Here is a 17,168-nt window from a genome sequence, read left to right as displayed (position 1 = left end):
GGTATTCTCTAGGCTGGACTACTGCAACAGCCTCTTCCTCAATCTCCCCCTTTCCTCTCTACGCCCCCTTTAGCTAATCCAGAATAAGATGTATCCTTGGCCTCAAGCCCAGGGACTGTATCTCTCTAAAATCTCTCCACTGGCTCCATATGCCAGCAAGGATAAAATTCAAGGCTTTCTGGGGCCTGGGACCACACAAACTCCAACTGTGCCTCCCTAAATACCTCCCTGCTAGAACCCTCTGCTCCTCTAACTCCAACTCTCTGCTTGTCAAACGCTTCTCCAAGCAGAGGGTGGGGGGCAGGTCTCTCTCCTCGGCTGGTGGCTCTCTTTGGCACAGCCTCCCTGCCCCTCTCAGACTTGAGCCAGACCTTAAGTTCAAGAAACTTCTGAAAACTCTGCTTTTCTCTACCTCTTTTCCTCTTTCCCTTCCCTGCTAATCACCCGACTGATGCTGAGACTGGCAGCCTGGTCTTTCATGAATCTCACAGCTTACAGGCCCTCTACCCAGTCGACACCCAAAACCCCCCCTTCGAGACTACCCTTATCGGCACCATGCCGGGTGGCTGTGCATTCCACCCATCGGATTCCTCCACCCTAGCACTTAGCCAGAGGCCTCCTCCCTGGCTCCCCTTGCCACTTCCCTCCCGGGCTCGCACCAACACTTATCCTTACCATGCTTCTCTCCACTGGCATGTCCGAATGTCACAAGGCCTAGTAGGACCATGATTGTACATTTACTGTTTTTACCCCTGTTATTTACTCACCTGTTCCCTCCCCTCTTTGTCCTCTGGTGCCTTGAAACACCAATCTGTTGTGTAGGCACCTAACACATCCTCAATAAATAAATAAAAGCCATCAAACGACTCATTGGGTCCTTGCATTTCCTGGAGCATCTGAAATCTTTCATGAGCCATGTTGACCATGGGGGTAAAGTAATTTGTAAGCGCTTCACCCATGTCGTGGTATGACCCATTACCCCGCGTGAGTGTTTTTGCCAACTTGTGCACCTCAATCGCCACGTTAGAAAGCATCACCGATTTCTTCTTGTCGTCATCTTCAATGTCTGTAGCATTAAAGAACATCTCCAATCGCTCCTTCCATAGTAGCCACCTCAGCCCCAGGGACGTACCAGTGGCCGACAGCTGTGGAATTGGCTTGTTCTTGGTGGCCCCCAGCTGTCCCTGGCTTGTGCACCAAAACCCACTGAGCTGTCACCAGCACTGGAGAAAGACACCCTTTCACCCACCTCTGCTGAGGTGTTGTCTTACATTGTGTTCACTTGCGGTTGTCCGCGGGTCCCTGTACTTTTACTTCTGTGGCCTTCTCTTTGACTCCACCGTGGGCATACTCCAGTGGTAGGTCCACCGTTCGAGCACATTTGAATGGCAAAGACTGCAGAGTCAGTACCTCCGTTTGGCGGTGTTTGGTTACAGCTGGCCAATGATGGTCAGTGCTGCAGCAGATGAAGCACTTTTCTGGTGTTGGCTCCACCTCCGTACTTCTTCACCTGCAAAACATTTTATTTTTATGTTAGATAGGATCCTCTTCGCCCAAGGCTGTCCGCTGATGAGGACTACTGGTGAGTTGTAACACCTCAACTTATGCAGAGCAGCCGCTTTCTGAGCGGGTGCATGCGCTCCGCCCCTGCGGTTCTGAGCATCACCACTCCATCGTCTCCATGCAAGGAACAGGCTCCTGCTCCTCGTTGCCAGTTGTCAGGGGTTCCTGGTGGGGAACCGCAAGGTGAGCGGAGGCCTTAACCATGCACCAACAAACCACTCAAACACCTTGGTGGTTGTTGAGAAACTGACCAATAAAGAGTTTGTCCCTTTATTGACTTCCTCACATGATGTTTGCCGACACGCTGCTGTACATGTCACCACACTCACCTCCCCAGGAATCCTCTCCTATTTTTATTTCTGTTACGTCCCACCCCACCCTGGAGCCTATCACCCTCCTCCCACCCAAAAGGCCCCAGTTAAAAAATGCCCTGTCCCGCGCAGTCACTTGATGGAGTGGGATCCTCAGCTAGCCATGCTAGAGGGGGCAATGTTACGGAGGTAGCTGGCAGACCTCCGACGGAATTTCCTGGGGAGGTGAGACATATAAGTACTAGGACCAGTAAGAGGGAAGTGGAGCTAATGATCATGATCTTATCTCTCTGAAATGGTGGGCATGCTGCCGAGCAGTGCACAACACATGATGTTACCACATGGGTGTGCTGGAGCCCAACAAATGAATGCGTGGGCAAAACGGATAAAATCTTTGTTGCATCTCCACCATCTCGCATGAGCAGGCCCAGGTGGCCTTCTTGTTTTTTTCTGAGCCTGAGCTCAGGCATACAGAGGAGTGTGTGAGCCGAGAAGATATGAGAGCTCTAAGTGGAGAAGGAGTGACAGCATCTGTGCAAGGTTTGAGGAATAGTCATCTGGCAAGGGTATAGAAACCCCAACTTGTTTTATTTGTATTAATTAATAAAATGATGCAGGTAATTCCATTTCAGAAAGGGAAATCTGCTGATCATGGATCAAGCATAGTGTGAACTTGTTCACTGCTGCATCAGTAGCCTGAACTTCAGCACCTGCTCTGCGGTGACACAGAGCAGGTTCAGAGGTAGCAGGTGCCAATTTGATAGCTGCAGTGACACCCAAGTGTCTGCAGCACGGGGGCTGCATTTATGATATGCACCCTGTTCAAAACACTTTATTGCTGTGAGATTGCTGTCCTGATGGGATGCAAAATTGTAAATGTAAGCCATACCAACATTTAGTCTTCCAAGCCACATCAATTTGAAATCACACGTGTGTCAGCCCGGTTCAGCTGTGGAAGGGGTTTGTGTATTCTCCTCCAGACAGGCTGTCTTTGCTGCTGCTAGTGAGGCTGTAGGCTGTAGTCTCCCCAGAGAGACAACCACTCACCAGGAATATGTCCTGGGAACAGGAATCAAAGGGCACACACTTTCTCAAAAGGAGTAACCTCACACAGGGTGCTGCATATCAAAAGGCCTTTGATTAGGGAAGGGGCGGGTTGTTAGTGTGGGGAGTCATTTACAACTGGAGGAAGCTTCCACCATCTTGTTTCTCTTTGCCTCTATCTTTCCTTCCTGTCCCCTCCACTTCCTATAGCACAAAGCACTCGGGTTGTGATTTCAGAAGGCAAGGTCCACTTCTTCCAAGAACAGGGATTGGCCCCCTAAAGCAGTCTAGCTTTAGTTCAATCACCTCGGGGATCTTTGCTTTAAAAGAAGGGGCCTCTGTCACCTCTTAGAATCATCTCTGGACTTCAAATCTTCAAAAAGATATCATTTGACCCTGTTGGTAGAGCAGTCCTTTCCAAAGTCCTCCAGTTGTGAGGTAAAGTCAGGTGTTTCAAAGCAGAGGCAAGCTCTGTCCCTCAACCATTCCCAGGGATCATTGTGGGTGAACTGCTGCTGCCCTGGACCCCACCATGATGAAAGACCCCTGGAAGGTGTGTGCCAGCCTCCACTGTGTTTGGAGCCCAAGAAAAGGACTCATCTTGTTCCTGAGAACCTGGAGTGGGACTCACAGCTCCAAAGAGTCAAGCCAGCCCGAATTCTTGCCACTTCATTTTCAAACCGATACGAGCCATGATTCAAGTGTTTTTACCCAGATCGAACCACCAGGACTGTGCTGAGATGCCTTTGGCACCCATTGATCATCAAACCACTGTTCCACACATCTGAACCCATTCGCTGCTGCACCACGCCATCCGAAAGTGCTTCCTTGCCTTGGCTCAAACAAAGAAATACTTCTGCATCTGCAATTCTCAAACCACTGTTCGAACCTCCAGCTTCTTCATCGACGAATGAGTCGCTGATTGAACCGATCCTGGTGTTCTTCACTAACTGTGTAGTTCCAGCCCCCTTATTTAACCTACTCGCCTGCACATCGCGCCATCAGCCTGTCCCACAATGATGCCATGACTACCTAAATGAACTCGATGACCTCTTTATTGGCTATTCTTTTATTTTGCACTGTTATTCTTTGCAGTTTGCGTTTCTACTAAACCACATTCACATCCCTCTAATTAGTAAACGCTTCTCTGGGCCTGCATTACCATTAAAGGTGAAGTAGGTATATCTCTTAATTGTGCCTGTTTTACCTTTGACTGTATTGGCTGTTGCTTTGTAGAAGTATGAGGGTTGAGTAGGCGCTTAAGCCTCTACTCATCCTTGTAGTCCTGCAGGGCAGAAGTCAATTCATCACTCAAAGACTCATCAACGCAGGGCCAAATACAGCTGCACACCTGCTGCACATGCCCAGTACAGGCCCTGCCTGTAGTCCACACAAAAGCAGACCCTTTTCACATTGCTGGACGTTTTAGGAACCAACGCCATAAGACTATCCCATGGGCTATGGGATGCCTCATTAACCCAAGGTCAATCATCTTACAAATCTATTTGTTGATGGTGTCCTTTACCTTAACAGACATCAAATGAATTTGGCTTCTCACCAGCTTTCTGTCCCCAGTGTCCATGTCATGACTGCACCAGTTTTTTTGACTTGTAGTCAATCAGGACAAACTGCAAACTGGCCCTATCATGTCTGGTGGTTTAGGGATACAAGGAAACCACAATGCCTAAGCCAATCTTCACAAAAGACTGCCCATGGTAGTGAAATTAAGGGGGCCTTTGTTGCCGGCCTGACTTACCGAAAGATTGGCAAGCATGGCAGGACCAGATGCATTCATTACTTTTACATTTTAGCGCAGTAAAGTTGGACAGACCTGAAAGCTGTCTTGGTCACTCGTAAGTGACATGACAAATGAATGTCGAGAGCAAAGTCCAGTAGAAACCTCCTGTGTCATTGGGGCACAACAAACCTCTGATCCGAGGCTCAGAAATCTTGGGCTCACTTTACAGGAGACCATTCTACCAGTACACTCTGAACATCCCAGCAGAATCATCCTGAGACGGTTTCTCTGCTTGCTGTTGCAAATCAGCAGATCAACTAGAGTGGGGGTAGTCTCATCGTTCGCTGCAAAAGTCTGCCTTGCTTGTGCCTCTAACTTGCAAAGCTACAGCATTACCATATCTCATCCAATATATCAATCTCCAAGCACAGCTGCGCTTCGGAAACTTTTTGCTCAGTGTCTCTATGTGCCCCATGCCAGGTTGATGTCGCAGTCAGTATATAATGAGGCACTCCGCTTGCTTCAGGAACACTGCTATGTTAGAAGTTTCTCCGTTTCACTTCACTATGAATCCCATGAAGGCTACAGGGTTTAAGTCTTGCATCGACTGCAGATGCCAGATGTCTGTTTCCAACCCTCAGAGGATCGGTTTACACTATTTAGGAGAACGACGTGACTCGCAGGCCTGTGGGTCATGCCAGTTGATGCACCCAAAGGCGCTTTGGGTGAGTGCTGCAAATCTATTCACCTTTTTCCACAAGGAAAAAGGCATCAGATATTCTTTTTTGAGGTTGCTGGGTGCAGAACTTTATGCTGAAGAAGGTTCCCTCGGCCCGCAATAATAATAATAAGAAACATTGCAAGAGATCATGCCCCCCAAGTGGTTCCTCTAGATATCATTCTTCTTAATCATCAAAGAAGAGAAGTCACAGCTCTAAGGACTCTGCTGAATAAAAGGCACCACAAGTATCTTTCCAGACCCATTCCGCCATGCCAGAGGAATAGGAGGCCTTTCAGCTGAAGATGCTGGACATGTTTGCCAATGCACTGGGGCTGACTTTGTCCATCACCCTTGGACCAGCCAGCAGAGACCCTGCTCCTATGGGGAAGACCTTTTGCTATGTTGCACCACTCCATATTTTGATGTTGGTTCCCTGGGACTGGCTCCATCTTCCACAGTGCCTTCGGCATGGAGGCTCCTCCTCCGTGCACCACTTCCTAGGCGAGAATTCATGCCAAAGATGGAGGACATCTTTGATGAGGAGTGTGCTTTTGCCCTAGTGAAATCAGTGATTTTCCTTAGAAGTTCTACGAGATGGTTGAGACTACTCCCATCCTAGCTAGAGGGCAAAGTTGGAGATTCTCCAACCCCATTGAAACTTTAATAAAGGTTTTTACAAATTGTACCTTTTGTGTCAGTGTCATACTTGTGATACCATTCCTCCCTTATAAATGGTGTCAGAGTCGGATACAACTAAATTGAGACAAATTGGGGGATCCTAACATTCCAGAAACTTAGTTACAGAGTCTCAAACCCCTCTACTGCCACAAAAGAATCCATAGGCTTTAATATTTATAGCAGCAGAAAAGGCACTATCCCTCCCGGTAAAAGAGGGATGATTCCCACAGACTTAGTTCTAATAGCCCCTGCAGGTTGTTATATAAGGTTGCCCCCAAAATCTGTCCTGGCCTGGAAGTTTGGTCTAGATGTCTTAGCAGGCGTTAAAGATCCAGACTTTCAGGAGACATAAAAGTTCTCCTACAGAACTATGGTGAAATGCTGTTTTAAGTATGTCCTGGGGACGAAAATTGCACAGGGAATTCTTGAGAAGCACCTGTTTCCCCGTTTTGAAGAAGAAAGTGAACCAGAGGAAACTGAGAGAGGTAGCTTAGGCTTTGGAGAGGCTGATTAAACATGTATCACTGAGGCAAAAAGGGAAGAAGCATGTAACACTGTGGCAAAAAGGGAAGAGGAACCTCCCATCCTTCCCGATGTATTCTTTGCCCAGCAAAATGAACCAGTACTCGCAGAGGCTTTCTTACAAGTGATTCCTGAGGGAGAAGGACAAGGGAAGGGGAGTCTCTTTTTCTTCCTGAAAAAGGGATAACCATATAGAAGGGAAAACTCCAGAGAAGGCCTAAGTAGTAAAACCCAAAACCCATTGCAAGATCCTGCTAGAGATCACACACTCTCATTTGACAGAGGGACACTTGGGACAATCTAAAACCCAAGCTCACATTAATGGGAAATTCTATTGGCTGAGTATCCATGCTGACATAAAGACCTTCTTTTAGACATGCGATATATTCCCAAAAAAAGCTCACATATCCGCTCTCATATCCACTTTCCTGCCCCTCTAAACCCATTACCGAAGATAGAAGTCCCTTTCTCCCGAATTGCGATGGATATCATTCGGCCATTGGAAACTTCTAAAATGGATAATAAATATGTTCTCGTAATCGTTGATTATGCTACCCAATACCCAGAAGCCTTCCCCATAAGAACAACACAACCCAGCATATTTTAAAACACCTCCTGCCATTATTTTTTAGGGTTGGTTTCCCCAAGGACATTCTAATAGATCAGGGATCCAATTTTATGTGTAAGCTTATGGGTGAAGTCAAGGAATTGCCACACATTACCACCTTAAGAACTTCAGTTTACCAACCCCAAATGGACGGATTGGTGGAGCGATTGAACAAAGCCCTTAAAATGATTTTGAGAAAATTGGTAGATGAGGATGGGAAGGACTGGGATCGTATGATCCCAAGGGCCCTATTTGCAGTGAGAAAGACCCCTCAGGCATCCTCCAGATTCTCCCCTTTTGAGCTACTCCATGGTAGAGAACCAAAAGATGTCTTAGACATGTTCTGGGAGACCTGGGAAGAAAGAGAGTAAGCATATATTGCCCTCTCACAGACAGCTACCCGATTGCGAGAGCAAATGAAACTCGTCCGGAGTCTAGTCCACACCCACATGGAGAAAGCTGAAGCCCAGCAAAAAACCACCTATGACAAGAAGGTATATTTAAGATAATTTTCAGTAGGACAGAAAGCATTAGTCCTCTTGCCTACCTTTTGAAAATAAACTTGTTTCAAAGTGGCATGGGCCCTATGAAGTGCTAGAGCAAAGGGGTACCTGTACATATAAAATAGCCCAACCCAATAGAAGGCAACCCCATTCCCATTGAGCCTTATGGGGCTGAAATGGGAATGGGGAAGAATTTCTCCCGGCGGCCAGGAAGGGGCAAATACCGGGTCCGGCAAGGCCGTAATGACCCGGTAATTGCCCATTTCTGGGCGCCGGAAAAAATAAAATACTGGCAGCAGCTGAGCCCGATTGAGGAAGGCTGATGTCTGAGTGAAGGATCGGAGCCCGGCTGAGGGGGATCCAAGGGTGAAGGGTAATCACCCGACGTGAAGATTGATAGAAGGAACTTTTGTTTTGTTGGTTTTGGCATATCAGGCAAGGGCAACTCCCTCCTTGACATCGTTTCAGGCCTCGCTGCCTTTCTCCTCCGTTTGAACTGCCGTCCTGGAATAGCTGCTTCCTCATGCCTTTGGCCTTGCACCGAGTGTGCTCTCATGCTCCACCTTTTATCCGTATGGGGAAAAGAAAGGGAAGTAATGTTTGTGTGGTTATCGACAATTTCCGGACTCTGCCTGGTATCAAAACTGGGACAACCTGGCAGGAGTTCATAGGGAATTATAGCCCTCATATTCCCATGGGGATTCTTTCTACCTCCTAGTTCATCAACCCTCGTCCTGGGGGGTTGGTAAACTCTGAAAGGTGAGAATTGTAGGGGTTGTGATATGAATGGGAAAAATCTGTAAAATAATAGTTTGGAGGTCTGTTGAGTGGAAGACCGGGATTATTGTCGTGAAATGAATAGGGGGGACTGTGAGAAACTAGTGTTTTGTCAAAGTAGATTGGGAGTTTCAGGAAATAATAATCAGATGGACAGGGAGAAGAATGACTACGAGTACTCTGATAGGCAACAGAAAAATAGGGATTCTGTGAGATGTAGTTTCCCACTGCAACAGGGTTTGGGTTCCGAATAGGTTCACCAAATGTGGAGCAGTTGTTGAATTCTGGTATGGGAGATTAAATGGGTGGAAGGGAGGTTGATTTGGAACAGCCTATAAAAGCCTCACAGACTTCGTCCTCTTCCCCAATGTAAAACCACATCTCACCTGGGGCATTCCCCAGAGCATAACCCTGAGCTCCCCTACCCAGGTGATCCTGCCTCGCTCGTCCACCCCCAGGGTTGAGATCTGAGAGTGCCAGCCCTTCCTGGCCACCTGAATAAGGGATTCTCTGGACCAAATCGGGAGAACACCACAGAGTGGAAAGAAAATCTGTCCGATACTACCTCCTCTATATTGTCCTGTTGGTACCTGAGGAGATAGACAACTCTGAATGTATTCCCCAAGAATTATCTAAACAGAAATAAGAGGATTTGAACAATCTTATTATGGCGTTCCCCAATGTATTCTGTGAAACACCAGGGAGAGTAGATGGTACTTACCATCATATCAGAACTCCAAAGGGAAAAGTGATCCATTTGAAACCAAATGGACTCCTAGAAGCACGAAAGCACATAATAATTGATGAAGTTAAAACAATGCTAGAGGCAAACATTATGGAGCCCTGGTCCTCCGCTATTGTGTTGGTGACTAAACCCGATAATTCTTGGAGGTTTTGCATAGACTTCAGGCAGGTCAACGCCATCTCTGCCTTCGATGCCTATCCTATGCCACGCATCAATGAGTTGATAGATAAACTTGGAAATGCCAAATTCCTGTCAACCCTAGATTTAGCCAAGGGACAGCTTTTTGGAAAACAATGGGTCTATTCCAATTCAAAGACCTCCCTTTTGGACGGCATGGGGCTCCAGCTATTTTCCAACAACTTATGGACAGTATATTACAGCCATACTCCAATTTCTGTAGGGCCTATATTGACGACATAGTCATTTATAGTAAGACTTGGGAGGACTATCTTTTTCATCTTTCTATTATTATGAGAACCCTCAGAGAGGCCGGCTTGACTCTAATCCATCAAAATGTAAATTGGCTCAATCGGCCATGAAATACCTAGGCTTCTTTGTAGGCAATGGCAATGTTCAGCCCCAGCAAGAAAAAGTGAAAGCTGTCCTAGATGCTCCCACACCTAAAACCAACAGATACATCAGGGCATTCCTAGGATTGATTGGTTATTACTGTAGGTTTATCCCAAATTTTCAGACAGAACAGCCAGACTGACAGACAAACTAAAGAATGAGGAGCCACAGAAAATGTGCTGGAATGATGAGGACGATGCATCTTACAATAACTTGAAACAAACCATATGCCAAAATCCAATACTAAAAGTGGTAGACTTCTCAAAGCAATTCGTATTACAGATGGATGTCTCCCTCAAAAGGTTAGGAGCAGTATTGTCGCAAATATGCGATGGATTAGGTCACGCTATTATTCACTAGTCGTAAATACTTCCCACATGAGAAAACTATTCTGTATTGGAATTAGAGGCCCTTGCCATCAAATGGGCAATTATTCATCTGAGGTACTATCTTCTGGGGAGAAAGCTCACACTTGTTACTGACCACTCACCCTTGGTATGGATAAGTCATTGAAAGGACTATAACCCTCGAGTAATGTGATGGTTCTTAGAACTGCAACCCTACTGTTTCACTGTGGAACACTGAAAAGGAAAGGAGCAGGGAAACATTGATTTGATTTCCTGGTTTCCCTGTGAAACAGATGTGGCTACATCACATAGGGGAACGGTATTTGAGAAACCAAAGAGTGTCTCACCTGCTAGTCCCTGGGATCTCTCTCTCAGGTGGCCAGGGCACCTTTGGATCATACTCTGGGGGTTGACCAGTGCGGGAGGATCATCTAGGTGAGGGGTGTTCAGGGAGTGGGGGTGAGACAACCTATTGCGAGGCATGGTATTCTCTCCTTTGCCATACACCTAACCAATCCTATTTAATAGAATTCCCTGATGCCCCCTCATGTTCCACACAACTACTGGGCCGAGGAAGAGGACGACTGATAATAATAATGCTAACTCTGACACATCAAAATGGACATGTCCCGCAAACTGGGTCAGGCAAAGTCAGGCACTTGACTCTAAGTACATCCATCTGATACCAATTAGCTCTCCCCACACCGATAAAAGGCAGAACATAGAGACACACTCGGAGCAAGGTGGAACACGAGTAGCAGCAGAACTTCTGGGGCAAAGGCGAGCCCACTGGAGCAGAGCAACGGACCCCAGGAGTTCCCTGCAAAAGGTTGTTGCCTCCAAAAGGCAGCGAAAATATAAATGCAGAAGGCCGAATCCCAAACAAGAAGGCTCATTGTGTTTCAAAGACGCCAGTGACCCACCAGGGTGAACGGCAGAGTTGGGAAGGTGAGGCCAAGCCTGTGGTACTAACCTTGACCCGTAAAATTGAAAGACAGGAAAAGACAAGAAAGAAACACACAAAGCCAGTGATTTGGCAAGCGACGTGAGAGACTGGTGAGTGTTAAAGAAAGATTGGAGTGTCAACTGTGTATCTCAAAACTGAAGGCTGCACGCGTGTGGATGAGATGCGAAGAAATGCAGATCTGCGAATTAAGTAATGATAGCTGTAAAGTCAGCGATACTGAGTAACGGAAGTGATTCATGAAAGGTGAAAAGGTTGTGTCAATAATGTGAATGAACTGTAAAAGCAAGATGATTGAAATTAACCCAGAGAGAAGGGGAACATGAAAAGTTGAACGATGAACTTTGATGCATTATATAGTGAACTACCCAGGCCAGGAAGCACTGGGGAAGTTAACATAGAACTGTGTTTTGAAAGCTGGGAAGTCGAAGTGGCCCTGCAGAGGTTTGTAGCAAAAACCACACACAATTAAAAGTCTTCGACAACAGCAACCCACTCGAGCCCATCTGAGGGAGACCGGAAGTATAAAAAGTTAGGTGAACGGAACCCCTGAAGGATATGAGCTAAGCTTGGGGAAGGAAACCCCTGCAAGTATTTTTGAAGTTGTGTTTTGATGTCTGAGCCCAACTGAGGGGCACCAAGGTGAACTTTTTTTTTAAAAGGTCTGAGCCCGACAGAGGGGGACTGGCATAAACCTTTTTGTCGAACGTTGATTGTAAGATTGGAAAACAAGACTTTAATGTGGAAGGCCAGACGGGCCTCGATCCAAATTTTGAACTGCCTTTGTGTTAAGAGCCTAAGCCAGAGAGTGTCGTCTTGTCTACAGGGACCGCCTTCCTATGGGGTGTCCAACGTAAGGAGAGTTGACTCAGCCACATTTATTTTTTTGAACACTGACTTTCGTTAACATACATATATTCCTTTTTACACTTTTTGTACTAGGAATAGGGCAGGCATTAGGTTTGTGTTAGTATAGGCCATTTTGACTTGACAGACACAACTAAGACTTTTTTGTTTATGATTTTATGGTCGAGACAATTCCCATCCTAGCTATAGGGCAAAGAAGGAGTTAGTTTCTCCAACCCCATTGAAACATTAATAAAGGTTTTACAAATTGTACCTTCTGTGTCAGTGTCATACTTGTGATACCATGCCTCCATCAAACCCTACTGAGATTTAGGGCCTCATTTCACGGAATGCAGTAAACCATGGTGCTATGGAATTACCACCCCATTCCAAGGTTGGCGGAGCGGTAATTCCCCCTTTCTCCATGGCCCTTCCCCATTCCCATTTTTTCCCCATAGGGCTCAATGGGAATGGGGAAGGAGCTAATTACGGTACCGCAAATTGCGGTACCGTAATTAGCACCAAGTTCCCTTTGCGGGTCCCAACTTTAATGGCTGGTCTACACCAGGCGTTAAGGTCGGGTCCCGCAAAGGGACCTCGTAGTAAGGCGGTAAGGGTTTACCAGTACCGGTGCCCTTACCGGTACCAGTAAACCCTTACCGCCTACCGTGTAATGAGGCCCTTAGTCTGGCAGTGGAGGCCTGGGTGCTTGAGTTGTGGTCTAATCCTGCTTCGGTCCCAAAAATAGACCAGGACCTGGTGAAGAAACATAGACCGGCGCCCTCAAACCTGGCTTTTTCTCATTGCACACCTCCCCTGAGATCCTGGTGGTACAGGCTGCCATGTCAAGCCTGAACAGATCCTCCTTCCCCAACCTACCTCCTTACAGAGAAAGGCTGGATGCTCAGTGTGGGGTTATGGTCCATAAATGCCTCCTGTGCCCTGGCTAAATTCTCTTTTGGCTCCTGGTCCACATTCTCAGGCCCAGCAGAGGACATGCCTGCAGGAGAGATAAAAGAGGGCTCAGAGGACCTGTCAATGAGAGCAGGGAGGCATCCGTCCAAATCCAATAGTCAGACCTTGACATAGATAACTGTGCGGAGCATACCATTGTAACAGGGACAGTGTTGAGGGGTGTGGCAAGCCATAATCAGGAGACAGGCCACTTGTTGTGGTTTGGAAAGTGATTGCTTTATTTTGTGTCATAAATCCTATACCAACCTTACACTTCTGATACCTATGCTAAGAAAAGAAAATAGTTCAAAAGGGTTCACGTTGGGATGTTATACAACATAAAGTGTGTCTGCCATCTAGAAACCTAAGCTAACCTGGCCCTACCACTAAAAAGGAAAAAAACAATATGAACACAAACAGACTTTGCGTTGGCCTTCTACCCAAATGACAATCTCTTGGCTGGTTTCTGACCCCCACCCCCCACTGTACTGTCTCTGGATTAGACAGAGTTGCTCCCCCTCAGTAAGGGTTCACTTTTATTTCCAGCAAATGTCTCTGGAGTGTTCACCCTCTTTGCAATTCGATAAGAAAGTTTGTTAATTTTTCTCAGGGCTTCCTGCAAGATGTACAAAAAAATAGGAAACGTCACTAGGCCCCCTGATACCTTATGCAATTCAAATCTGGTATGACAAATAGTTCCTGGAATGTACTTCATCACAAGTTCGGCAGTCCATAAACAAGTGTTCTGGTAGCAATGTACCGGCACCCTTTCCGAACCGCCGAACTAAGAGTCTGCCGGTAGGGGCACAGAACTCCCAGGAGGCCTGACCTGCCGGGACTTCAGGCCCCTACTGGCAGTGTTTTCACTGAAGCACCTGCATCATAAGCAACAGTGCGTCAATGACCCCATTCTCTCAGCTCCTGTTGGGCTCCTCTGTTTCTTAGCCCCTCTTGGGCTCGTCAGTCTCTCATCCCTCTTGGGGTATTGCTGGGCCTTTTCGTCCTCCTCCCTCATCCTGAGATGTACTGCGTACCTGGTTTGCTGTAGTGCCATCCGTCGGGGAAAGCAGCCTCCTGGGCCAACGCATCAACACGGTACCAGCTTCTCCTCGGTCCTCCGCATTGTTGGGTGGGCTTTGGTATATCGCCGCCGGTTTGCAAGGGACTTCAGCGTTGGTTCCAGCAGGCACTTGTGAGCCACCCTCTGTGTGGTCATGCCTCTTCGTTTGGAGGAGGGCCCTAGCTTTTCCAGCTCTGAGCGGTGCTCTTCTCATAGCAGCTCCCCGTGGGCTCTTCCACTCCTCTGTGCACCACACTGTCTGCGTGGGACCCCTCCCTGTCTACACCTCAAAGGTAAAAAGGCCCTCCTCTACTTGGGTCTGCGGGCTTCTGACTCTCTCTCTCCTGCTCTCCTCCCCTGCGTCATATTCTCAAGCCCTTTTTGTTCCTCCCTGTAAGGAGAGGAAGCATTCCATTGGTCTGGGGTTCCATTCACAATTCGAGAAAGTACAGGGTCAGAAACCATGCCAGCTGCTTCAATATGAATATTCACAGTGTTGTCTTGTGCAATTCCCAAATAATCAATAAAGACGTCATCTGCCAAGCAGGATATCAAATATCCCTGTTACGGGATGGTCTGTCCTTTAAGGGGGGACACCCCCAGTGGAATCCTGCTTTCCCTGCATCCTACGTGGTGTTAGGTCTAGTGGGCTCACCTCCTTAGTCCTAAAGGGGATGGCTGTCCCTAGGGGAGAGGGAACGAATTCCCTGGATTCGTCACAGGAAGTACTTCTGGATAAAGAACTCAGGTTCACCCCAGATATTCAGGCTTAACTCCTGGATATGCCCTTTGAGAGCAACAACTTGTTTGGGGCAAAGACAGATGAGTCTCTCCAGAAGTTCCAGTCCTGGTGCGTAACTGTCAAGCCCCGGGGTATGGTGGTTCAGCAACAACAGCTCTCTGCTCCCATGAGTAGAGGCAGGGGATTTCAACCCTTCCCTTCTTATGCCCATATGAGTAGGACACAAGCTCCCTTGGACAAACAACAAATGCAGTGCCGCCCAGCCTGGGGGAGGGCACAGGTGCTCCAAGAGGACATGTGTCAGCCTCAGCCATGCCCTCAACAGCCCCGGGTGCAAAGCCCATTTAAATAACACACCCTATGTCCCATGTACGGGGGTGGGGATTTCCCATTTTGGCACAGAATGGTGCCTCATCATGTCCGTTGCCTTGGCCTTACAGGTCATTCACCACAGAATCTGCCTCCCTTTTGCTCAATGCTTGCCAGATCACCCTGCATCCAACCTGTTGGAGGTCGTCCGTCAGCTTCTGGCAAAAGGTGCTATAGAATTGATGCTCTGCTCAGAACGAGACAAGGGCTGGTAGTCAATCTATCCATAGTGGATTGGTGCTGAAGTAAGATGTGGGCTTGCTCCTTATACTGTATTTGTGGCTGTACCTGTGGAAGGACAAGTTCAAGATGGTTACTCTAGCCTAAATCCTTCAAGCCCTCAACCTGCAGGACTGCCAGTATCGCTGAATATCCAGGATGCCTACTTCCATGTGACGATTCACTTTAAGCACAGCTATTACCTGAGATGTATAGTAAGCAATTGCCACTGCCAGTTCAAGGTTCTGCCAATAGGCCCGTCTTTGGGGCCAAGGATCTTCGCCAAGCGCCTGCCAGTAGTAGTGTCTCACCTCAGGAGATAAAGCATTTATGTCTTCCTCTACCTGAATGACTGGCTCATCCAAAATCGCCCCACAGACCAGGCATTGGCACATCTGTTCCGCATGTGTTGCCTGTTGTACAGTTTGGGCTTCTCCCCAGGGTCGGAGTGGCCACTCTGCCTTTTGCCCATGGCCGGGCCAAAATCGTCCCTGTGGGGCGGGGGCGGTTTCTGGCCATGGCTGGGGCGGTTTGGAAGAAAAAAAAATGGAATAAAAAATTTCAATTTTTTTTTCTTTTTTTCAAAAAGCCTTTCATTCTTCCTAGGTCGAATAATCAGTACCAACACAGGTTGGGTGATAGTGTATGCATATTTGTTCTATAAAAAAGAACTTAAGCATAAGTGTTATACAAGAGCATATCATTTGGCCTTGGACATCTGCTTGGATTCACAGTAATTTAGTGTACTTAGGGACAATGTTATTTGATGCCCCTTCCTGTTTTGTCAAGGAGCTTCCCGGGATGTCACTTTGCGGTGGGGGCTCGGGTCAATGACATCACTTCCGGTGATGTCATCAGAAGTCAAGGGTCGTGAGGCGAGTGGTGGCCCCCTCTTTTGAGGGGAGTTGTGGGCCACTTTTTTTTGAGTGACTGAGCCTATTTCTTTTCCCAGTCCGACCCTGCTTCTCCCACAACTTCAGAAAGTCTCAGGTTTCACTGTCCCAATCCATATGGTTTATCAGTGCGGTCTTAGACACTCACCTGACCAAGGCATTCTTGCACGAGGACTGAGTAGTGAACATTTTCAAGATGGTTCATGTCTTCCAATCACAGGAGAGAGTGCCTGTATCTACCTTCCTTTTGTGACAGGGCCGCTGTCATGGCCCTGGCAGGGGAGGGAGGTGCCCCAAAGGCCAGCACACAAGCTGGTGCCCGGCGGGTGCTGACAAATCTCCTCCAAGCCCCTTCCTACCTCAAGAAGCTGTGGCTCCAGGGCTGCCGAGTGAGTAGGGAGCAGAAACCGCAGATGGGGCCAGCACCGCAGAGAAGACACCGCCAGTCCAGCACCTGTCAGGACCACGGCGAAGGACCAGCCAGGCCTGTCGTGCAAGTTGGCCCAGCACCTCATCTGCCTAGAGGATTCTGGTGATGCTCGAATCAGGATGGAAGATGGATACAGCACCCATGAGGCTGCCTAGCGGGACGGCAAACAAGCGTCTTGGGTTGCGGCGGCATGGACAACACTGGCTGCCTCATAGGGATAAGAGCACGGTTACAGCTGTCAGTGTCAGCTGGATCCTGCATGCACCAGAACTAACCATAGCCCCTCAGGGAATTGCAAAATCGTAAATAAAATCATCCAGGGAGGCCAGATGGAAGAACTCCCCACTAAGCCACCAGGGATGGAGATGATCAAAAAAGAGCTGCGGAAAGACCCTACCAATAGGGAAAAGCCATCCCTTATGGGACTACAGGCCACTCCATGTGGTGAAGGGGTGGGGTAACAAGCCCTTAAAAAACAATCCTGGGAGGGGGCATGATATTTAGGACGGTATGTGTGAGTGGTTTAGGGTGGGTTAGTTGGCATGAGGACAGGAGATGGTGGAGG

Source organism: Ambystoma mexicanum, chromosome 1p (genome assembly GCF_040938575.1).
Source record: "Ambystoma mexicanum isolate Mex_15411 chromosome 1p, UKY_AmexF1_1, whole genome shotgun sequence".
Classification (NCBI taxonomy): Eukaryota; Metazoa; Chordata; class Amphibia; order Caudata; family Ambystomatidae; genus Ambystoma; species Ambystoma mexicanum.
Note: the sequence above shows the minus strand (reverse complement) of the source record.